General features: G+C 43.7%; 1 protein-coding gene and 1 long non-coding RNA gene across 2 annotated transcripts in view; one reads left to right on the top strand and one right to left on the bottom strand.

Annotated features, from left to right (window-relative positions):
* The window catches only part of HS3ST4 (heparan sulfate-glucosamine 3-sulfotransferase 4), a 325,427-nt gene that overhangs the window by 64,449 nt on the left and 235,722 nt on the right, over window positions 1-25,256 (top strand). The gene's annotated exons all lie outside the window — the stretch shown is intronic.
* On the bottom strand, window positions 18,779-24,026 carry LOC121151999. The gene is made up of 3 exons (XR_005883213.1): window positions 24,016-24,026; window positions 23,748-23,752; window positions 18,779-18,891 (listed from the first exon to the last, which is right to left on the bottom strand). It is a non-coding gene; the product is annotated as an uncharacterized LOC121151999 (long non-coding RNA).

The raw sequence follows: 25,256 nt of genomic DNA, 5'->3' as shown, positions 1-25,256 counted from the left end.
GTATCTAACGAGAAAAGAGAGAGATGGAATTAGCTGGTGACAATTTTGTCCTGTTTTCCCTGTCTACTCAGTCTCATGGGTCACTTCATTCAATTTGTTTTTATATCATGATTTCATCTGTCAGTCATTTATGTACATGCATGACCTTTTAAAAATGGTGTTTATTTAATTTTGTTTTAAAGTGATGATGAGTTTTTAAAACATCTTTAGTTAGCAAGCTGATAACCCTTTGATTTTTACAATTTTTTAAAATTTTCATTTTATTTGAAAAGCAGAAACACACACACACTCTCTCTCTCTCTCATTCCTCAAATGCCTGTTACAGTCAGGAATGGAACTAGCCAAAATCAGGAGCCTGGAGCTCAGTCTGGGTTTCCCGTGTGGGTGGCATGGGATAAGTAGCGAGGATATTGTGATGAAAAAACAACGAATACCTTGACTTTATACAGCAGCTATATTTTCCTTACCAAACCTCTGGCAAGTAAGAGGATCTCATCATCTCCATGTGGAAGAGTCAAAGTCAGGCTCTGAGACATCTGAGCCCCCACTGTGTGCCTGGCACATTGTGAATATTCAGTAAAAAATCCAACTGGGAGTGAAAACTGCACCATGAAGTCTCATGGCTAGGGTTGCACAGCCGTCCGTTGATGAGATCAGACTCCTGTCCAGACTCACGCTGACTCTTCTTCATGTCCTGTGGTCACCTAGCAAGTTAGTTCATCCACAACATGTGTCCTCACTGGCACTGCACTCAGGGTAGATTACACGGGTGAACAGAGTCCCATTTGTTCACAGTGAAGATTAGAGATTCAGAGCTCAAGTCCCAACCTTCCCATTTCACAGGATAGAAAAGTAGAAGCCCAGGGAAATGAAGGGACTTTCCCTCGTGGGAGTGGGTCACAAATCAGATGTGGGAAGATTCTAAACAAGCCTGCAGCCTGGGTGCCCCCTGCTCTTACTGCTATCCCAAACTTGTGCCTTTTTCCATAATGGCTTTGTCAACTCACTCATGTCTAGGTCAACATAGTCAAAATCGTGCCGTATACATACACAGGTATGTGTGTGTCATCTGTGCAGGTAAGGGTGCTTTAAAAAGTTCATGGACAAGTGAAGTGAAAATATAATTATTTGGATGCGAAAGTTTTTGAATTTCATGATTAGCTTTTTCATCATATGCATTTTCCCTGAGCTTTGTGAAGACCCCTGGTATCTGTATACACATGGATGTACACACATGCTCACATCGCACATACAGGCTCACACACAAGCCTATGCACGCAGTCTTGTGCGACCTATCAGGGATGCATCAAAAGCAAGGCGTCATCAGGCAACTTTGTCATTTTGCAAAGCTACTGGGGTGGTGTAGGCCAGTCACTCTGCATGGCTTCTGGAGAGAGCCAGGAGAAGCAGCCAAGAGGCGGTGCATGGAACTGCTGCTGATGTAACACATCACACCATGTTACAGTCAACATGATTCGCAAGTTGAAGGAGTACACTCTAATAATAAAGTACCATAGTCAATGACTGTAATTACCAACTATTACACACCAGATCTCACTGCATGTGCTGTTCTTTTCTGCCATTGGTGCACTACTAGTGTTCTTATCCCAGAGTCACCACAAACACGTGAATGATGCATTGTGCTTTGACATAATAATAGCTAGGATGTCTCCAGGCGGTAGGAATTTTTCAGCTACATTATAATCTTGTGGGATCACTGTTGTGTGTGGGGGTCACATTAGATTGTAATGTGTGACTACATGTATATTCATGCATGCATATTCTTCTTGTGTTATGTATTAACTTATTTATTGCATTGAGACAGTTCCGTTTTTGTTGGCAAAAGGAATGTGTGATGTGGAGTTGGGGCAGCAAGCTCTGATAGGCATCTCTCTCTCCCTCGTGAGCAGACAGCAGGCACAGAACCAGGCTCCTTGATGATGAGCATTGAGGGCCAGGTGTGAGCAGGCCAGCAGCTGAGGAGTCAGGACGTTGGTTGGAGGCACAAACTGCACATGTGCAGACCTGATGTAGAGTGGAACAGGGCCTGCTTGGCTTGACTTGGCTTCCCGTGGTGAAGCTCAGCCTGCAGCTGTGCAGTCTGAATGGCCTCCTTGCTGCTTTGGTTGTAAAAGCTCTCCTCCAGGGACACCCAGGTCCTGCTGGTCTCGGTGGACGAAGGGGCAGCTTTATATCTGAACTCAGATTAAAACCTCCCTAGCAGTTTAAAGATGAATCTGAATCAACAGTGGCTAACATTTTTAAATGGAGTAATGTCAGGTGAAAATAAAGATTGATGGCTTCATTAAAGAAACTGAAAAAAAAAACGGAACAATATCGTATCCATACTCAGCCAGCTGTGCCCCAATGGTACCTAGTGGCAGGAACCCCTTGGGCTCAGTAGCAGCTGTCCAGCTGATCACAGTCTCCACCACTCCTTTCTGGACTTTCAACCCGTTCCACCCGAAAAATATCTGAGTTTGTGATCTCAGGTTTAAATCTGTTGGATCAGAATGTAAAATGTACTTGCCAGAGTCCTGACGAATTGGCAGGCAGGATCCTAGGGCCAGCTCTCTGCAAGCAGAAGATAACACAGTCAAGCCTGCCAGGTTCTTGCCACCCTGAGGCATGTCTCCTTTGCACTGGTACCTGGAAGCAGGTCTGTGTGGATGAGCACCGTGGCGTGCAGTTGTGGTTTGCCTCCTGCGACCTTCCATGTCTCAGCCTGCCGGGCATTCATCTCTGTGGTCTCCAGCTCCGCTCACAGCTTTACTGAAGCCATCCTTTGTCCACCAGCGGCTGGACCGCGGGGACCAGCTGTCTTCATTCTCAATGGTGGGCCCTCAGATTGGCTGGCATTCTTAGCATTCTTGCACATTGTGTCACCCTCACAGTTGTTTGGCATTTGCTGAGCTCTGAAACCTGTATTTCTGGAATCTGTCTCCTTGAGAGATGCATGCTCAGCAGGTGCAACCATTCAAAGCTGTATCTCCATCACCCCTCCTCTGGAAAGGGCTTGAGAAGGAAACCTTGGCTTTTAGATTGATTTTTAAATAAGTGCATATTTATCTGTGGTGGTTTGAAGAGCAGGCTAGATTATATTTTTCCAGCAAGCAAACCGTATTCTAATTGATTCCACTCCCAGTTAATGAAAGCAGAGTGTCAGCTGCACCAGCTTCCCTCTGTGTGGGTGCTGGGGACCAAACCTGGTATTTATGAGGTTGTTGCCAACCCAGAGTAGTGAGAAAAATCAGCAGAGGCAGGCGCAGGTGGAATTCTCCCGCCACTTCCCCTCCTGCCTGTTTGGTCTCCTGTCCTGCAACTGCCTCTATGTTCTGATTCCGCCAGGCTTGGGATGATCACCCCAAGGCCACCTTGGCCTCATGTCTAAGTGTAGAACACAGACCAGGAAGTGTTGTCTGGTGCTTCATAAGAATTTCCAGAAAAGGTGACTGGATGGAACGTTCCAGACTGGAGCAGTTCCCAGGAGTTTCAGAACGGATAGCTGTCTTCCCCCTCCCCCGAACGGTTTTCTCTGCTTTCATTGTGGGTGCCCGAAGCCTAGAGTGGTATCACCAGATATCCAGCGTCTCGGCTCATCCGTCAGAGCTTCCTCGAAAGTCAGTAACAGCCTCGGCCCTAATCAGAATCCACCCTAATCCAAATCTTGAGTGCAGGGCTTTACACAATCATCTCATTTAATCCTCAGAGCCATCCTTCGAGGTTGTTTCTGTTATCAGCCTCAGTTCAGATGTCAGGATACCAAAATCCAGAGATCCGGGAGAGGATGATGCCTCCTTCGAGCTCAGCCCGTTCTCTTGACTGTATCACTGTCTGCACTACAGCCTGTATGGATCCATTTCGAGTGGGGATCAATCCTGTCCTCGCATGCAGTTGGAGGTTCAGGAGGGGCTGACTATTGCAATTTATGAAGAGCAGTTAGTTTACATGACTACTCGATGCAGTTATATTGACAACTAAGGACCTGTTCAGGGTTTATGATGCGTCAGGACTGTGCTAAAAACCTTATGCGCAATTTTCACTTGCGACCTTGTAATAACCCTCAATCCTGCAGCCAGGACAGGTCATAGAAGGGTCAAACCAGTGGAACCTGTTTCCAGAAGCTCCCATCTGACCCACCCTGACACCTCAGTTTTCTTCTGTTCCCCCATGTAGTGGCCCTTGGTGATGTCCCACCTCAGGACTTTTCATGAACTTTTGTTTTGAGACCTCTGGTATCCCATAGCAATAGGAAGTAAGGATTTTGTCACTGCCTTCTCAGTACCTGCTCCAGCAACTGGTATCTAACACGTGCTAAGTAAATATTTGTGAGGGGGAGAGTCTGTGTAGTTCATGCTTCACATAGAGCCCCAAGTGCATCCAGTGGGTACCCAGTACATTTTCACAGATGAGTTTTCACCTCCCTGGGCCCTCTCCCACCTCTTGATGTCTTCTGGCTTCAAGCAGCATAACATGAAAGAAGAGCGTCCGGGAGCTGGAGCAGGGAAGACCAGGGTGTGGGTTGGGGGGAGACTTGTCCTGTGAAGGGATACGCTGTAAGCCGACTCTATTTGAAACTTTTCAGGCCTTGGATCTCTAGAAAGATAATCAACTTTGATCTTATAGCATGAAATTGCAGTTTCTTTCCTACCAAGGCAGCAAACAACCTGACTTGAACACACAGATTACATCTTACTGACCATAATTTTAAAATATTCTGGTCATGACAAGTATCAAAAGGTTAGAGTTGGGCTTCTCTGAGAACAGCAAGATTAGCTAGTGCCCTACGCCATGACCTCAAACTGAATGTGAAGAGAGTCGGGTATGTTTGATGGGAGGCATAGTGTCACGCTGGACTCACCACCGCCAGCCCACTTGGGTGTTGTCTTAGCACAAGGTCACCCTGGGAAGGACCCATGTTTTAGAGTCAGCTCTTATCCAGGTATAACTCTGCCTTTGTGCCCTCTGTGGTCCTTAGTGAGTGACTGCATTCCTCTGGGCCTCTGTTGTGTCATCTGGGATCTGAAAAGCCCTAGAAAGGTTTTAATGGACTGATCCATGTGAACATTTTCACCGTGTGTCAGGAATATAATAAAGGATTGAGCAAATATTAGCTACTTTATCTTCTTGCAGGCTTTTATTCAAAAATCTCAACCTTTCAACTGAAATGTGGAAATATAAACTGTAAAAGTCAGTGGAGCCCAGGGAGGCCCAATGTCTTTAGAATTCTAGAAAAGAGTCTTTGAAAAGTGAGAGACATTTAAGTCTGAGGAATGCGTCGTTTCTAACTGTCTCGCCACTCTGTTTGAGACAGAGTGAGAACAATTTGACATTTCGTTTTTGCACCTGTAATGCTACAGTCTGATGCAAGCCTAGGAATCAAAGGTGGCTGGTGACGTCTAGGGACAGGGAAACAGCAGTTACGGGATAAGTGCTCGGCAGACCAAGGGACACGGAGTCACCTTCAGCTCCGTGAAGCAGGTGGCTTAGAAGCTACAGGATTTCCAAGGGATTCTTGAGAAGACTCCCGATCTGGTATTGAGATTTTTCCATTAGATAAATTGAGATGTTGGATCAGCCTGCCCATACTCAGCTATACCCAACACGCCCTGTGAGCATAGGCTTTGGCCAAATACTTGTGTATGGTGTGAGCCAGCTAAATGCCACACTGCTGCCTGGCTCCTTATCCAACACTTCCTCAGCTCTACTCCCAAACGGAATCGCCACAGAACATTCCAGAATGTCTCTGTTCTGTGCTGATTTCCTTGTTCCATGTATCTCCTTGAATTGTTTTTAATCCCTGAGATTGAGTCACCTTTTACTTTTGATCTCACCTCCTGGGAGCAGGCTGGACCATGACCTGGCCTCTCCTCACACTGACTGACGTGTTGCTCCCCACTCAGCTCCCCAAACAAGACTTACAGTACTGAATTCCTAAATAAATAAAAAGCATGGAATTTACCTTACTTGTAAGCATCTCCTCTGTGATGAATTGAAAGCTCCTTGAGGACAAGGATTTATGTCTTCATTTTAACTCCGGCACAGATTATGTTATCTGCCTGGCACTTGAAGGCCTGACACACGTGGCCGAATTTGAATGTAGGAGATGAGTTCTACATTCAGAGACATTTTCAGATTGACGAACTGAAGGCATCTTCAAATTCTGGCTATCTGGAACACTCGGCGTTGTGCTGATTTCAAAGGTGGGAGGCCTGTGCTCTTGAGCCATACCGTCGAACCACCCGTGCATCTTAAAAGGCTCTCAGTGACCAAAGCAGCATCACTCAGAGACTCTGTTAGGATTGGCTTTATCACTGTCCTTCCAAAATGTCTGTCTCGTGAACTCCTCCTGTGGTGGCTGCTGGGAAGGGAACAGTTCCATAAGCACTCCAGGTTCTGAAAAGTGTGGTGTCTGGAACAGTCCCTGATCAGGCACATAGAAGGCACGTAGAAGGCCCGAGCTGGGTTTGGAATGATGGAGGGAGGGTGAGGTGATGAGTGGAATGAAGGAAGCACTTTGTGGAACATGACGAGTGTTTGGTAACGATGAGCTCTTCAGCGGCAGTCAGAAGCCATTGTGAGCCCTTTGGGTGCCTTCCTAGTTTGGCCTTTTGCAGACATGGACCGGTCACCTACAGTACGCCAGGCAGTGGCTTCCTTGGCTCGAGACCTTCTGAGTTAAGAACTATCGTTCTCTTCATCCGATAGTTGGGAAAACCAAAATTTCAAGTGCGGACATTCCTTGCAAAGGTAGTGAGAGTGAGAGAGGGGGGCCACTTAGATTCAAACTTGTGTCTTCCACTGTGGAGAAGAAGCAGTGACTTCTGCTGAGTGCTGGTTGTGCAGACTTTGAACTCCAAAGCTGTGTAGCCTGCGTTTCAGTTTTGATTCTGTTGCTTATGAACTGTGTTGTCTTAGAAAGGGTGTATACACCCTCTTCTTGGGTCCAGTGCGATGGCTCAATGGCTAAATCTTCACTTTGCCAGTGCCAGGATCCCGTATAGGTGCTGGTTCATGTCCCGGCTGCTTGACTTCTATCCCATTCCCTGCTTGTGGCTTGGGAAAGCAATAGAGGATGGCCCATAGCCTTGAGACCCTGCACCCATGTGGGAGACCCAGAAACAGCTCCTGGCTCCTGCCTCATGACTTTGGATCGGCTTACCTCTGGCTGTTGCAGCCATTTGGGGAGAAGTGCCTGCCCAATCTAAAGAGTGTGTGCGTTTGCATTCACCTTCTCAGTTGGCACCAGCATCTGCTTGCAGGTGACTAGATATCCCCACTTCCTGTCCCCTTCTCTGACAGTGTTGCACCCCCAGGGACACTCTCCCTCTGCTTTGGAAGGGCCGAGCTCATGCCTTCACATCTGGCAGCTTGGAGGTTTTCCTGCTGTCTGGCAGGGATTTTGCAGTGAAAGCAGTGTTGTTTATGCAGGGGCCTTGGTAGCGGTGCTGCCTGTCATACCCACCGCGTTTCTGTATTATGTGTGAACCTGGCAGATTGATCTGTCAAGGGTTCCAGGAGCAGAATGCATTTCATCCTGTTATTTTATGAAGACCTTGGCTACGCTGTCTGTTTGACGTCTCAGGAGAAGATTTTCTAAGGTCCCCAGCTTTCCTGAGGAGTCCAGAGAATGTGTCCGGGACTGTGAGGGCTCTTGGCATGTGTCGACAGGATAAGCAGTTGCTGCCTGCTTCTGGCCCTCCCATCAGAGAAGGTAGTGCATGACTGCAGAGTGTTGGGAGGCCAAAGGGACGCTGGTTCTGTCTGGACATCAGGGCTTGTTGGCTGGCTTAGTAGGAAAAGCCCTCTGGTACCAATCTGGTCATCTCAGATCTTCCCTCTTGCAGAATAAATGCCAAATCCTTGGGCATGGCATAGAAGAACTTCATAGCTTCAGGTACCACATCTCATGCCAAATCTGAAAAGCTATCCTCCCTCTGCCACAAGAAACTTTTAATCATTTGTGTTGAATTTCTTAACTGGATTCCTTTGCTTCTGCTCTTCTTTTCTTTGGTCTGGAATTTTCTCCCTCCTATTCTCCAATAATAAGTGCTCATGTACCCTTCAAAACCCAGTTCTGATAACCTCCTTTTGAGAAGCCTTCTGTAGGAGTCCGGAAGCAGCAAATCTTGCCTTCTCACTTGTTCCCTTCTGCTGTGCTCCTCTCTAGTAGGATAATGGATCCACTTACTTTTCCTTTTGGCTCCCTGTCAAATTATGTCTCTTAATTCCAGGGGTCATTTATTTTTGATTTCTTGGCACAGTCCTAGCCCTGTGTTGACTACGGGGATGAAAGCTGACTCAGGAGGCCTGGTTTGGCCTTTGGTTCTTGTAGAGCGAAGCCTATTGGGTGCATGTTGGCCTTGATCCAAGGGTGACATCCTGGCAAAGTCAGTTCTCTCCTCTGAGCCCAAAGGCTTGACTTTTGTTTGAACAGCAGCTGTAACACTCAAGACTGGCTTTTCCTCTTGACTCCTGCAGCCTGTTTCTTCTAGTTTTTCAATAGAGCAAGGCAGGTGCACAGGGCACAGGGCAGGAGATGCAATCTCTGTCCTCAAATGGTTGGCTTAGTCATAGTCACTGGGCTCATGTGTGCAGGAGGAGAAATGGTCAGGCGCTGTGGATGGCATAGTCTCAGATGCATGTGCTCCATACATTGCCTTCCGTCTGAAGCGCAGACACTCGCCTGAATATCCTTAATGCTGTCCTCATTCCGATGATCTCTTGGGGCCACAAGAATATCTTGGGTCTAAAAGCTCTTTCTTTGTATTATTCCTGAGCCTTTTACTTTGGGATCATTGAAACATGTTCTTCTTGACCAAGTCATGTTTGTCTACTGCTGATTCAATGCACAAAATCCCAGGAAGTCCCAATTAGTCATGCTGTAATTAGAAGGTACTTTTTCCTTAATATTCTGTGTTTCCTCTCTGTGTTAACATTTTTGGCAAAATTATTACCAAATTTTTAATCAATAATTGTACAGATGTGCACAAGCATTCAGAGTATTCATTGCAGCCATGTTGAAAATAACAGAAAACTAGGGAAAGCCCTCAGGTGATGGCTGTTGGTGGAGGAGTTAAGCCATATGCACCATTGTGTTGGTTTTGACCTGTTTCAAATCAGAGTAGTGGGATTTGATGCACAGCTCTAGTTCCCATTCCAGCTTCCTGCTTATGCAGACCCAGGGAGGCAGTGGGTCTCAGGTCCTTGGGTCTCCGCCAACCACATATTGAATTGAGTTCTGGATTTGGTCTGCCCTGGTGTTGGCCCTTGTGGGTATTTAGAAAATGAGCCAACATATGAGTACTCTCTCTTTTGTCTCTCTCTCTCTCTCTCTCAAATAAATAATAGATTCAAAAAGCAAAACAGAAGGAATTACATATGGCTAGAGTAATTTGTACATATCCCAGCTATGCTGGTATGGGATGGTTCCCTTGGTGTCTTTTCAGGAAGAGTGATTAAAATGAAGCACACTGTGTGAGGTTGGTTTTCATTTGCCTTGGAGGAGATGTAAGCAGACACACATAATGATGCTTGGAACAGATCTAGAGGACAGCTAAGAAAGTGGAAATTGATCCATGGGCAGGGCCGAGTGAATTGAGGGTCAAGGGTGTGAGGGAGACTCATAGTTTTTATCCCACTTCATTTTAAAATAGGACTCTTCCCATCTCTATATATTTTATACAACCTACATACAGGTAGATACAGTATCACTTATCTGAAATACATGGAGCCTGAAGTATTTCATGTATCACGTTAGTTTGAATTTTGGAAGATTTTGTATGTAGATAATGAGCTGTCTAGGGAATGGGATCGAAATCTAAGCATGAAATTCATTTATGTTTTGTATATACCTTGTGTGCCTAGCCTGAAGGCAACTACTTACACGGCTTTTTGAGTATGCCTATGTTTTGATTCCTGCAACCTATCATAAGAATCAGGTTTGGAATTTTCCACTTGTGGTATGTTTTAGAAACTCAAAAAATTCAGAATGTTGGAGCATTTCAGATTTTAGGTTTTATGATTAGAGACACTGAACTTGTAATTAAAAGCATGTGTTTCTCAGAACTCCTCAGCTTCACCTGTCCCCAGGGACTTGGCCCTGTAATCTGGGACAGCTAAGGCTGTCTTGTGTGCATGGGTGCCCCGACTTCCTGGCGTTGAAATTCTTTAGCACCTGGTCCCCACTCTTATCTTTGATCTTCCAATGTCCTGTTCTGGGCTTTTAACCCTCATTCCCTTTCAGGTTCAAGTACAGCAAGAAGGAGAAAGTCTTCCACTCCTCCAGCTCATAGACTGAGATGGAATCTGATTGGCTCTTGTGATGGCTAGTTTGATGCCACCTGGGTTAGGAGATGGTGCCTGTTTGTTTGATCAACCTCCAGTGGAGTTATTGCTGTGCAGGTGGTTTTTAAAGATGTGCTTCATATTTAAATCAGAAGGTAGTGAGTACAGCAGAACCCCTTCATACTAAGAACAGGGCTTTGTCCTATCAATCAAAGGTCTTAAGTGCAAAGACAGAGGTTTTTTTGAAGAAGGAGTTCCCAGAAAATGGCGATATGGATGCTGTCCCTGGATTTTCATTTTGTTGGCCTGCTTTGTGGCTCTCAGACCCCAGACATCAAATCTTAGCTGAATTTTCAGCTGTCAAGCACACCCCAGAGGTTTTGGACTTACCTATCTTCAAAAAGTCATGTGATAGTCTCTCTCCCTCCCTCCCTCCTTTTTAACTTTCTCTCTCTCCCCCTCTCTCTCTCTCTCACACACACACACACACACACCCTTCCCTGGTCTTCTTTGTCAGGGGAAAGCTGTGATGTGCCTGACACTGATGCAGTGAGCAGTGCAGCACACTGACTCGCCTGGGCTGATGTTGTGTTTTCACTCTTGGGATCGAGTGGAATTGGATTCAGTGGCAATAGGAAGGAATTAGATTATGCAGCTAAAATCAGGGCATTGCCCTGGGTAAACTCAGTGAAGGCTGGAAGGAAACAAAATGGCCAATAGCAATCCATCACTGAAAGTGTTACCACATTTTAAAAATGATTGGAAAGGCAGATATACAGAGAGGAGAGATAGAGGGATCTTCCATCCAGTAGTTTACTCCCCAAATGGCTGTAAATACTGGAGCTGAACTGATTTGAAGCGAGGAGCCAGGAGCTTCTTCCAAGTCTCCCACATGGGTTCAGGGATTAGAAGTGGAGTAGCAGCACACCAACTGTGATGCCAGTGCTGCAGGGGGAGGATTAACCTACTATGCCACCTAGGTCCCTGTTATCATAAACCTTTTTTTTTTAAGATTTATTTTTTTATTAGAAAGATTTACAAAGAGAAGGAGACAGAAAGAAAGATCTCCCATCCTCTGGTTCATTCCACAAATGGCCAGAATGGCCAGAACTGAGCTGATCTGAAGCCAGGAGGCAGGTTCCAGAAGCTTTTTCTGCATCTCCCACACGGGTGCAGGGTCCCAAGGCGTTGGGCCATCCTCTACTACTTTCTCAAGCTATAAGCAGGGAACTGAATGGGGAACTGGAGCAGCCGGGACACATGATATGCCCACTCTTGCAGGCGGAGGATTAGCCATTTGAACCATCACGCCAATACCTGTTAGCATCACCTTTTATAAATACATTACAAGGCATAGAGAGGTGAAGTGGGAGGAGCAAAGTCATACAGAAGGTTGGTGACAAGCCTCAGTTGGCCTGACCTTGAAGTCTGTATTACCTGCTCTGTACCAGACATTTGACTTCTATATTCATTCATTTCGTCACCCACCCACCCAACATTATGGTAGCATTTCCTATCTGTGTCCTGCCAACAGGCCTGGATTATTGTGCACCACAGGGAACCTAAATCATCTCACCTTGGAAAGGACACTTTCCAAGAGAAGATATTTCCTGTGCAGCAGACCACTTTTCAGATATTCAGAGCCAAATCCGCATTCCCCGAGCTCCTCAGACAGAGCAGGCACATTCAAATCCTGATTGGCCTTCAGAGAGGAATACAGATGTCTTTTCAATTCACTTCATGAAGTCAGGCAGAGAAACAGGAGGGTGAAAACAATCCTCGCACCACCAGCCCTCGCTGCTGTTTCCACCAGGGAAGTGTTGCTGAGAGGCCGGCGGAAGATGCACAGCACCTGTGCACCTGGGCCGGCTTGGCATCTCGGTGAGCTGTGGATTTATGGCTCTGGTGTCACCGGAGGAGGAGTCCATTTCCACTGATTTCATTCCGAGGTCCCTGGGTTGGTTATTGCTCCATTTCTTCTTAACGTGAGTGATGAGAGTGTCCTAGGAGGCAGGCGGGTGCACGAGTGTGAACAGTTGTTTCATGGATTTATTGTTAATTCTCGCCTTGATTCACTTCTCTGACCGCCTCTATGAACGAGCCCTGAGAGCAGGTTGTTGGCTGTGCGGCTGCTAGGGTGTGTCACATGCTGCTTTGCCTGTGGCCCTGCGCTTGCCTTTGTCTGCCTGGCCTCCCTGTGTGTGTAGGCCAGTCCAGGCCCCGCCCCAACTATTTGGCCAAGGTTTTGAAATCATCACTGTCCTTTCTGATGCTTGCAGCAGCTTACACTAGCCAGGGGCAGACTGCCTGGATTCACATACAGTTCAACCTCCGTGGACCAGGGTCTCTCCCAGTCAGCCTTTGGGTGGTTATAGGAAATCTCCCTTGTCAAGGATGATTTGAACAAATCCGTGTACATCACAGGGTAAGTCCTGAAATGGATGATTTGATTGTTAAAGTTCTCATAAATCAAGGAGAAGCCAAGGACTGGCAGCACGACTTGAATTCCTCACTCAGTTGCTGACTCGCATGACCTAAGGCAAGTGATCGGTCGCTTTCAGCTATGGAAATTGGAACACAGTGCCCAGCTCACAGGGCTGTTTGGAATGTGCAGCAACATACTGTCTGGAAAGGGTTGAGTCCTCAGCGTACACGACATGTCCACGGGATAGAAATGTTTTTAATGGCGTGATGAACTGTTCAACTTTGAACCACCAGGTTCGAGGAGCATGAATTGTATGACCCGATCATAAATTCACTTTGATTTTCTCTCTTTAGACTTAATAAGGCTGGTTCTATGGCTGTGTCAATGGCATTTCTGGAAGTCTCCATTGACAGCCTGGTACCCATTCAGTAACAGAAGATCCCACAGCCCCTGCGAATTACCAAACTCAGTTATACATCAGCCCTTAAGATAGGCAGCTGTATGAGAGTGCTGAGCCATTGGGCTTGATTTCTCCTACACAGAGGGATGCTTACTGTCATGAAAGGGGTGTAGCTAACTTCTCTGTCTCCTCCCTCATTTACTGACCACAGTGAGACCCCTGTGCAGGGCTGGGGAGGAGCCAAGGAGGAGAGAAAACAAGGGCAGTGAAGTATTGACTTCACCAGAACCGTCACTGGTCAGTGTCAGCACTTTCAGGAATGAGCAAGTTACTTGAAGCAGGTGCTTTAGTTCGTGGTGACTTTTGGAGATTCCCAAACACACCAATCAATGGCCAAGTTGCTGGAGGTATCTCACCAGCAATGCTCTTGTTTTCAGTAGTTACAGTGCATGCAAATCGCTGTAACTACTGCATTTTTAAAGACTTGGAGAAGGAGAGAGAGACACACAAAGAAGACTTCCATCGACTGTTTCGCTACCTATGTGGCCACAGTAGCTGGGGCTGGGTCAGGTGGATGCTGGGACCCTGGAACTCCATCTAGGTCTGTCATGTGGGCGGCAGAGGCCCCGTTGATTGGGCCATTTTCTGCTGTCTTTCCAGGCAGGGAGCTGGACCAGAAGTGGAGCAGCTGGGATAGAAACCAGCACTCTGATGTTAGGCTTGTTGCCCTGCCTTTCTGAATGAATGAATGAATGAATGAATGAATGAATATCAACATATCTTTAAAAAAAATTAAAAATCTTCTACTCCTATTTATTCAGTTATTTTCTTCCTTTCTCTGCAGAAAAACAAAAACCCAGCTGCCCAACAGATGCATCCCCTGGCTTTTGCTGGCATGCACCTGCTCTGTGGCTTCCGTGGTTCACAGTCTCCCATCCAAGAGCTGTGCCTCTGCTTTTGGCTGTCTCCATGTGTTTCACACCAATTCTCTGTAACTCACACTTAGATTTTAGATGGTGTTAGATATTAACTGAATAGCTCAGGATTTAATTTATAAGAAATTTATATATTATTCTTGATCAGGTTATCCTATATGCCCTCTGTGTCTGTTTACCCACACTGACTTGCGTCTCAGAATTATTTTAGGGCAAATCTAGTTAAGGCTGTGCGAGATTACAGTCGGATGCACCTGGCAGCTGCTCGAACAACCCATCGTTCTTTAATAAAAAAAATCCCGGGTAATCGGAAGCAAGCAACCCAAATACCAGGTTGTTTGTGTTCATTTTCTAACTTCATTTAAAAATAATGAGATTTTATTCAATTCAGAGATCCAAATAGGTCAAAATGAAATTGATTCAACTATTTTTGCAAACAGGAGCCTATGAAATCAAGCCAGCAGTCCTATTGACTAAACAGTTTAAAAATACTTTTCATGGATTTTAGTTCTCGTGGTAATAGCCTGTCTGTTTCAGTGATGTTGGGTCTATTGTCAGATGCTTTCATTGCAATCAGTATTTTCTTTCTCCCACTTAACACAAAGTAAAACCTCAACTACCCCTCATTCTGTTGCTTTCTTTGAAAAAATAAAAATAAAAAAAAAAGAGGACTGGGAGATATTTAACCAATCTGTCCTACTCCAATTTCTCATATCAGAAGAATCCTGTCTTTTTTTTCTTTACATTTTGTAGATTGCAAGTATGTCTGAAGATGTCATTGTTGATGAAAGAATTCTTTCCAACGTTCCTGTATGTTTCTTTCCACTGCTCTAATTATCCCTCTATCTCACTGCTGGTTTTATTTATAGATGATGACTCCTTCCTCCAACCTTCTAATATTTTCTAGAATACTTCAGTTTTAAATCTCCCACTGGCTGCTCATATTTCTCGTTATTTTTTTGCAGTTAGAGCCATGAGGTTTTGGCTTCCCTGTCCTCTGTTTAAGCATTAGCACTATTGATGTCAGTTGCCTCTGAATGTCACTTTGTTCCCTTTCGCCAGAGCTTTGATCATCTTGCCAATTCTAGCTTTTTTTTTTCCTGTCTGTGGTGTAATGATGGTTTCCTGCTTTCTAGACACTTGAACCATTCTTAAGCTCTAGCTAATGCTAAGAGGAAATTATTATATTAAGCTACAGGTTCAAGTAAGTTTTTTTTTTTTAACTTGGTTTGTACAAAATTTGTAGTGATTCTGGCTCTGAAATTGATGTTATTCTCATGAAAAAGTATTTATAAACTTTAGTTGTGGTGAAATAAACATATGTGGTGAAATAGTATAACATGTACCTATTTAGTGGTGTTGAGTAGGTTAGGAAAGTGCGGAGCCATCACCATGCTCCATTTCCAGAACTTCCATATACCCAAGTGATTTTGACCCTGCTGGATGTGAAGTACTTTGAAAAAATGTGGATATATTTTTGTATTTTTCCTGTAAGATGCAACTCTCATTCACTCATTCATGTGGTGTGTATCTCATGAGTGCCTGTGCTAACTCCAGGGTCGTTCTAGGCACAGAAGACTAGAAAGATTCGAATCCTTTTAGTTATTGAATTGTCTGGAGTGATTCGCATGTGTTATTTAAATGGTGGCATTTATTTGTTACACATGTATAATTATAGTTTCTTTTTTAGAGAAAAGGAAAACTAAAGTTCCCGCAGATAAAAGTAAAATCTGCTTTGTTTTGACTTTATTTCTGACCTTCATTCCAGCCTTTTTCTCAAACCTTATTCCAATGTTGTATTTGGAACACATATTTGCAGTACTCTGTACTGCAGTTTCAAGGCTATTTAAGCACTAATGATTACATTGCATGTTGCTGAATAATTGGAGTAATTTACTTTTTTTCCTCAATAATATTTCTTAATAATCAATCAGGTAGTTACATGAAAATCCCTAACAAATGCTGGTTGAGTCCTTAATATGTAGTAGGAATTGTAAATTAGATATTGTCAGCTGTCTAACCTCATTTAACATTAGTAACCAGGAGAGTTGGCACCTTGCTTATTTTATTATGAGGACATCTGGCAACAGAGAGCTTGGGTTTTGGCAAGGTGAGACAGCTAGAGTTAGGTGCGTACAGAGGTGAGTAGAATTAAGATTCAGACTCAGGTCTCTGGTCTCAAAGCAGGTGCTTTTATCATTTCACTAGTAAGCTTCAGATAGTTTGTTAATGCAGAAATTTCATTCGGAAAGAGGTGGCTTTTAGTTGGTCCAAATAAGCATAGTCACACACACATAAACTGTGCTGTTTTCAAAGAAGGAAACAGCTCTAGGAGAGGAATTGGACTTGGACTGAACTTCCCTGGCTCAGTTTCTCTGAGGAAATAACAATAAACTGTTATTTGGAGGGGGACTTGGAGTGGACCCTTTGGAGAAGGAATCGTGAATAAGTCACAGAAAGAGAAGTGTGAGTGGTACTTGTGATTAGGAAGTCTCTGTGGCACAGAAAGGAAAACGGGAAGAGGATGAGGTCTGAGGGGACAGGGAAAGAGATGGTCCTGTGAAAGAGGCAGAAGCAACAGATGTCGGAGGTGGGTGGGATTTGGGTGCAGAAGGGTGGCAGTGAGAGTGGGGAGGGAAAATGCGAGTCAAGAATGTGTCCTGGGCTTACGGATTGAAAGGTGAAGACACTGTGAAATTCGCGGAACCAGGGAAGAGCTGAGCAGGATGAGCAAGTTGGCAAGGCCACTCCTTCCGCATTGGCAGGGGGTGGTGGTTCAAGGTAAAGAACCTAGTCCTTGTCAGTAGACAAAGGCTGGCGCCCCGGTTCAGAAGTGTGGGGGGCACTAGCAGTCCTCTCTCAGATCCTCCATCTCCTCTGCAGTCCCAGGGATGTCAGTGGCACCTGCCTGAGACATTGAGAGAACAAAGATGTGTGTGCAACACTTTCCCAGTTTCTGGCAGGGACCAAGAACTCAGTCAGGTCTCCTTGATCCTTCTCACGTTCTGTACTGTTATTGTTCTACAGGGATTGGTAAATAAAATTGCAAACCTCTGAAAGACCAAGAGGATCATGCTTTACTTTTCACCATATACCAATTACATCTTTTTCCACACTCCACAATGGGATCCTGTGAACAATGTGATCTTGTTTCCAGCCAAGGACATTTTATTATGAGTAAATCAGACAAACAGTAGCCTTTGAACGCATGTTGTACAAGAGCCACAACATAGAATTGCAAAGGTCATCAGTGTCGGTTGTTAAATTAATTTTCCCTTTCTTGACTAGTTCAGATCACATTCTTGATTATATTATTTTAAAAGAAAAAAAAAGAAGTCCTTTAATTTTGGAGCCTAGTGTCTGCCTGCAAGGTGACAGGCACGTGACAGGCTCTGAGAGGGGTGCTCTCGGCAGCATGAATGGGAAAAATTACTTTTATGAACATGAGATTCTCCTGGGAGGACCCTGGCTTCTGACATACATCAAGAAGTAGCTGCCAAATTATTCTCTTCTCCATACCTGCTAAATTAAAAGCAATTCAAATATTGCTGGTTGAAGCTGAAACTTGGAGGCTGTTAAAAATGTCACATAAAATGTGAGTGTTTCTATTGGAAAAGGGTGATTTTCCTTCTACAGATTGCCTGGGTAAAGCCATCTGATTTTCAGGAGGTCTAATACAGTTTTACTAAATAAATATATGCCTGAGCCTCTGTGCTTTATCTCTGTTTGAAAGAAACATCTTTTGTAAGAAGGAAAATATGGGGTATTTGGAGGGTAGATGTTAGAAATAGTCTCAGTGTAGCCCGTGGGCTAGGAGGAAGAGACATGACTACACAATCAGAGATGGGTTGTGGTTGAGCCCAGGCACTTTGTACCTTGTCTGTGTGCTTGGCTCGCATGGATATAAAGAAGCCACATAAGGGAGTGGAGCCAAGTCCCGGCTTACCCCTCTCGGGCTGGGCTGGAAGTTGCTGTCTTCTGTAGCCTCGTGTTTTACAACCCGTGTTCATTATACTGTGTGACTGATCTCTGTAGAATTTGGATTCGTCATCCCTTCCCTAAATCTGTTCTTTTAAATCAGGGATATGTCAACCCATAGGTGGCAAGGATTTCTTGGAGTATCAGTCTTAGGTGATAATTTGTAGGACTGTATTCCTTGTAGGACTAAGTATCATGGAGTAAGTTAGAAAGTTCACATGGTTTTCCTTTTTTAAATTTTTTTTTTATTTTGATGATCTTTACATAGTTGATTAGGGCTCAAAGCGTCAAGGGCTACAGGAAAGTAAGACCATTGTTTCCACATTCTCTTTTTTCCTTCCTGAATCTGGGGGAAGGGAAGAAACAGAGAGAAGCCACACCCACCCTTCCAACCATCCCAGGGTCCCCAATGTGGGCCATGCTCCGAGGGTCTTGCTCAAGTGTTTTTGATAGTTTAGTTGTTCTGAATTGCTGCCAATCTCGCCATTCCAAGCACAATGAAATCTCTTTAGAATCCACTGGCTGACATAGTCCACCTTAGTGTCTCTGCTTGCTCAGATTTTCACTGCCAGCACTTGGCTGGGGTAGTTGATCAATTTGTTCTGTTTCTGTTGTGGTACCAGGTGTTCTCTGCAGGCACCAATTTACTGCCATATCTTCCATGTGCACCTGGATATGTACTGCTCTGTCTGAGCCACTGAGGAGGCTCAGCTTTGACACACGCAATCCGAGGTCAGACCATGAAACCTGCACTTCTCTTCATGGTTGGGGTTTTGAGTCTGACAGTTCGATTGGGGGATCCCCAAAGAAACTTAGTCTGAAGTAATCCCAGACCACATTCTTAGGTATGCTTGCCAGTACAGGGCCTGGCACAATCTGTCGCCCCTATCAGCCTATACATGTGCTGGTGGTTGCAATTGCTGGGTCAGTTCTGCCTCTAGCCCCGTCTTTTATAAACCAGTTAGTGTTGGAGCCCATCCCAATCCTGCTCACCACCAAACCACTGGGAGCTGCAGCCTAGTTGGGACGATTCTCAGTAACCCTCACCAGGCCTGCCCCTTGCCCTGGTTCCCGTGCTTGCCAGTATGTACAGCAGACTAGTCCAGTAAGTCCCATATCCCATTCAGCTCACATACATGTAAATGGGCATTGGAGCCTAGTTCAACCCAACCAGCCCCACTATCCAGCCCACACGCTTGCTGACGGGTGCCACTCTCTGTCTAGTCAGACCTGCCCCAGTCCCGGTTCTCATGTTCAGCAGATAGAGTAGCAACCCAGGAGGGAGATGCCCACTGTTTCCCTACTGGGCCCTCTCCCACTTCCAGATCACGCACTCTCTCCAGGTGGTTCTGCAGTTTGGCTTGACAGAATTAGTCCCCCATACTAGCATCTGCTAGCTGATACTGTGGTAGAGCCCAACCACCCCACACTCACTCTTACTTATACTTGTACCAGTAGGCACAGTTAATCCAGTCTGGCTTTTCCCTGGTCCAGCTCACATGAGATCAACAGGTGTTGTAGCTCTGTGGGTCTGGTCTGCCCCATGATTTTTCCATTTCTTAAGATAGGCTATGAATCTCAGGGAAAGATCAGGCATGCTGGGAGAGAGGCTTAACCCCTGCATATGCTATTTATTCTTCCTGGGTTGTAGGAGTGCTTAGTTGGAGCAGTTGGGAAGGTGTTGTCCACATCATGGAGTGTTAAACTTGGACATGACCCTGGAAAAGTCAGAGCTCTTGGTTAAGGTGCCAAAAACCCAACTTGTTGTCTCTAGCAAAAGAGGGAATTTATTTGCTCACAGAATTGAAAAGTTCAAGATTATATGTGGTTGTATTCAGGTTATCAAAAACTTGTTATAACTCAGGAAATACCCATTAAAATCAACTTTTCACTTTCTTGTTCTCAGCCATCATCACCATTATCATCACCACCACCATCATTATCATCACCATCCTCATCATCATGTGTATTTTTCTCTGTTTTTGCATTAGTCTCAGGTAGGACCACTCAGTGTGATAGCAGTGTTAAGATTAGGTTCACCAGCTAGTTCCTAATCTCAATGGGAAAGTTTGCTGTTCTTGTTAGATAACTGTGTCAGAAAGCTCTTCTCAAATCAAGTCTCAGGGTCCCTGTTTAGGTTACATGCTTATTTCTTAACCAGTCAGTGCTGTAGCTAGGAGGTGGAGTATCCCGACTGGTCAAACTTGGGTCATGTGGGTTTGAGAGTCAGTAGTACCAGGATTTTCTAATCTGAGAGTGAGTGATGGGTGGTTCACTATATGAAGCTGAAATGACAGCTGGAAGAGACCTTGTTTGTCTCAGTTTGTCATCGGTCAAAGGACCCAGATTAGATATTTCTCTCTCTCTCTTTTTTTTTTTATCATGAAACGATGATAATATGTAGAACTGATTTTTTTCTAAAGTAATTTTGAAAGTAACGTCCTTTTCTTCCTTCTTTTTTTTTCTTTCTCTTTCTCCCTCCTTCCTTCCTTTCTTTTCTTTTCTTTCTTTTGAGAGGGTGTGAGTAAGCCATCTGCTGGTTCATGTTCACTCCCCAAATGACTGAGGTCTGCTCAGGCTCTGAGAACCCAGTCCAGGTCTCCTGTGTGCAGTGATAAATCAGTCCCCTAGAGCTCATCACTTGTACCTCCAGGGTCAGAGTTATCAGAAAGTTGGAGTCAAGAGCCAGAACTAGGTATCCAAGACAGGTACTCTGGTATGGACTCACAGGTGTCATTTCTACATAGCTAAATGCCTGCTGCTGAGGTCATTTTAAATGGAAATGTAATGTACAGAAATATGCATAAATCCTAAGCGTGCAGCATGATGAATCGTCAGAAAATGAATATATCCATGGAGCTGTCACCTGGAAGGCTCTCTCATGTGCCTCTTGCTGTTCCTATTCTCTAGTCACTTGCATTGGCCTGTCCCCAGTGTGCAGAGATTAATATTGCCTATTTGAATTTCCCATATATGGAATCACCAAGTGTGTACATTCTCCATCTGGTTTCGTTAGCCACACATGCTTTTTTGTGAAATCCATTTAGTTGTAGCTCATTCTCCTTCATCATTGTGAAGAGTTCCTTTGGATGAAATGTTTAATGCTTACAAAGATTCACTTATTTATTTTTTAAAATAAAAGTTACAGAGAAAGAGAAAAGAGGAGAAAAAGAAGACAGTGTGAAGGAAAGAGAGAGACAGAGAATGAATAAGATCTTCCATCTTCTGGTGCACTGCCCAGATGGGTGTAATATCCAGTGCTGGGCCAGGCTGAAGTCAGGGGACAGGAGCTTATCTTGGGTCTCCCATATGATTGGTAGCGATCCAAATATTTGGGTCATTTTCTTCTTCTTGTCTTAGGCCATTAGTGGGGAACTAGATTTGAAATGAAGCAGCTAGGACATGAACTGGCACCCATTTGGCATGCTAACATTAGCAGGAGGCGACTTTACTGTCCATTCCTTTGGGGCCATCTCTGCACATTCCCTTGAGGATTTTGCAAATACTGTAATCCTTTGGTCCTGATGTACACTTACACTAAAACTTAATTTGATATTATAATTTTAAAACCTTCATGGTTAACAATTTGAATTCCTGCTGATAATGTTTGCAAATTCAAGATGTCTCTGATCTTCACCAGCACTTGATTCAGTGATGCAATCTAATTTTCGATTTTTAGTGCTTTGCATTTCTTGGATGATCAGTGGCATTGAGCACATTTTTATGTTTGTTAAACACTTGGCTACACTTCTTCAAGATGTGCCTATGCACATGTCTTTTTCTACTTAATTTCCGTACTCCCCATTATTGACTCATCAATGTTCTTTACGTATTGTGTGTGGAACTCTATTGTTGGGTACCTGAACTGAAAATATCTGCAAGGTGACTGTGCCATGTTTTTTTTCACTCTCTTTTCATGTTATGCCCATGAACCATGATCTAACAGTTTTATGTGGCCTGGTTTATTAATCTCTTTCTTGATAGTAAGTGATTTGATTTCAAGGTCTTCAAGATTTTCTCCTCTGTCTTCTTGAAGGTTTCTTGTCGTATCTTTGAAACGTAGGTCTACAAGCCATAGATGATTGATTTTTTTTTTCAGGTGTAAAGGTGACGATTGTTTTTTTTTTTTTCCTAATAGGGATATCTACGTGACACAGAACCATTTATTAAAAAGCCCACTCTACCCTCACTACAGTATCATGTCACATCTGTCACAAATATAGGAATGTAGCTCACTGTAACTTCTATCCTTCTAGACTTTGTGCTATTATTTTAAGTCTATGTATATTTCACAAACTAGAAAATGTACTTAAAAAAGATTTATTTATTTTTATTGCAAAGTCAGATATACAGAGAGGAGGAGACATAGAGAGGAAGATCTTTTGTTCGATGGCTCACTCCCCAAGTGACTGTAATGGCTGGTGCTGCACCAATCTGAAGCCAGGAGCCAAGAACTTTCTCCAGGTCTCCCATGCGGATGCAAGGTCCCAAGGCTTTGGGGTGTCCTCTTCTGCTTTCCCAGGCCACAAACAGGGAGCTGGATGGGAAGTGGAGCTGTCAGGACTAGAACCGGCACCCATATGGGATCCTGGGGGCATTCAAGGCGAGGACTTTAGCCATTAGGCCATCGCATCGCACTGGACTAATTAAAAAATGTGCTTTTTTAAGGTCAAGATTCCATTGTATTTACTATTAAATTTAAATGGTCTTAATTCCCGTATTCATTCTTCATGCATTCAATTTCCACCTAGTATTATTTTCTTCTTCAAGAATTTCCTGTCATACTTACCTAGCATAGGTTCTCTGGCAATGAATTCTCTCTGGTTTTATCCGTTTTGAAATGTTTTTATTTCAAGCTTATGGTGAAGAATAGTTTCTGTGTTTGGAATTTTAGGTTGGCAGTAATTTTTTTCTCCACTTTCAAGATGTCATTCTATTGTGTTCTGATGTCTGTTATTTTAATGAAAAGTCAGTTATTAGTCTAATTTCTGACTCTTTGGGTATTTGAATTTTTCTCTTTTCATTGTCAGTTTTCTGTGAGGTGGTTCAGGGTAACTGTTTTGTGTATACTGTTCTTAGAGCTCATATCGCTTCTTGAATCCATTCCTTACTGTCCTTCACCAGTTGCTAGAAAAGTCAGAATCAGTATCTAGCCAAATATCTATCTGGTCCTATTTCTTTATTATTCTCTTCTAGCATGCAAATTCCATGCATACCAAAGATTTCCAATGTGTATTTTATGGCTTTCCTATTTTAAAATTTGTGCTTCAGTCTCAGAATTTTTTTTTTTAATTTATGTATCTCTGTCTCTTCACTTTTGTCCTATTTTGTTGCTTAACCTAGTAGGTTCTCCCTTTCAGTTATTGTAGCTGTCAGTCGTCGGATGTTTATTTTTGAAGATCCACTTATTTATTTGAAAGGCAGAATGACAGAGAGAGACAGAATGAGATATTCCCTTCATCTGTTCACTTCATTGGCTCGGTAACAACCAGTACCGAGTTAGGTTGAAACCAGGCATTTCACCCTGACTTTCCTGTGGGTTAGAAACCCAAGTATTGGGAGTTAATCCATCTTGTAGGGATTTTTTTTTTTAGCATAAATCTGCATCAGAATCAGGGGTTGGTCTCTCCAGTGAGGGATGTGGCTGTCCCACCTAGCAGCTTCACTGTCCTACCACAATGCCCAGCCTTCTGTCTTATTTATTTTGTGTACCTAGTCAGACTGTAACTTCTCATCTGTTTTATTGAACATCTTAATGGGAGTTGAGTCTTGTAACTCTGGAGTTTTATTATTATTATTGTGTTGTGTCTATCTTTTTGATAGGCCTGGCAATTTCATATGGATTTTGGACATTACGGATGCCAAGTGATAGGGGCTCTGCTTGTAATACTGCCTGCTGTGTGGATTCATCTTTTTTTTTTCTTTGTGGCAGGAAGCAGGTACATGATTCATGTCATGCCATTCGAGGTAGAGCTGTCTCGAGAGGGCACTGCATTCTTTGTACATTCTACCTTCTATTTAAACCTATCTTATTGTATTACGGTTTAGGTGTACTACTGTAGAGTATAGAGTCTAGGAGATTTCTTTTGACTTTGGCAGGTCTTCAAATCTATTTTTTTTAAAGTTTCTTTTTCTCTATGCCTTTCTTGTTTTAAAAATTTCTTGTTATTCGAAAGGCAGAATTTCAGAGAGGAGAAACGCAGAAAAAATTCTTCTTCTTGTGGGTCTCCCACAGGGGTGTAGGGACCCAGGTTTTTGGGCCATCTTCCATTCTCAAGTGCATTAGCAAGGATCTGGATTGGAAATAAAGAAGCTGAAACTAGAACTGTTCCCCGTATGAGATGCCAGCATTGTAGGCAGTGACTTAATCCATTACAGCACAACACTGGCCCTGATGTCCTGCAAATTCTTCTTAAATCCCCAGCTTTGAATTCCAGTTTACTCTAGCTCCACCCTGATGCAATTGCACACCTTTCTGCTGGTTTGTATCCCTTGCAACAATTTCCCCTTTTTCTTCCTTTACCCTCTTAGCCCATGCCAATGATTGGCAGGGGTTCTGTAGAGCACAGGCCTTCTCAGTAAGTTTCCTTTCATTCTGGAGTCTGGCTTTTACATTCTGCCTGCCACAGATACTCCCAGTGCTTTCCAGGAGACAGACTGTGATGTGTTAAAGGCTGTGGGTCCTTGTTTGCAGTGGGAGTGTTGACTCTCTAAAGTTGTTCCATTCTAGAAGGAACTGTGTGCTCAGATTTGATGTTTTGCACTCAGATTGCCCAAATTCTGACTTGATAGTGATTGTCGTTATTACGTAATTACTATTACTGAGCAAAAAGTAAATAATCACAAATGACACTACTTTGCCTTTGGTTTTTACAGTTGGTTTTGTCGACTATAACTTTCCTTTCTTGTTGACAAGAAAAGAAAAAAAAATTAGGTATCTTTAAGTCCAATATTCAAAATCACATTAAATAGAATTTTGGGCTCCAGGAAAATTTACAGACAGTACTTTTTAAATTTCATCTGTTACCTTCTTTGAAAGATTTTTCGATTTGGTAGAATTTCCAAATTTTTTATATATTTACATCCTCTAGCATTGTATGGTAATGAGGGACTTGAGTTATGGTGAATTCAAATTCAAAATATTCTATTAAGTCATAGAATGGCCTTTATTGTAAGTTATGCTTTTAATAATTAATTTTCTCATTTTTAGGGTGTGGAGAATACTTTATAC

The sequence above is a fragment of the Ochotona curzoniae genome, unplaced genomic scaffold, assembly GCF_017591425.1.
Source record: "Ochotona curzoniae isolate NIBS_2020 unplaced genomic scaffold, NIBS_Ocur_1.0 contig_2321, whole genome shotgun sequence".
NCBI classification, from domain to species: Eukaryota; Metazoa; Chordata; class Mammalia; order Lagomorpha; family Ochotonidae; genus Ochotona; species Ochotona curzoniae.
The sequence above is the reverse complement of the archived record's forward strand: the minus strand, read 5'-3'. Positions and strand labels throughout refer to the sequence as shown.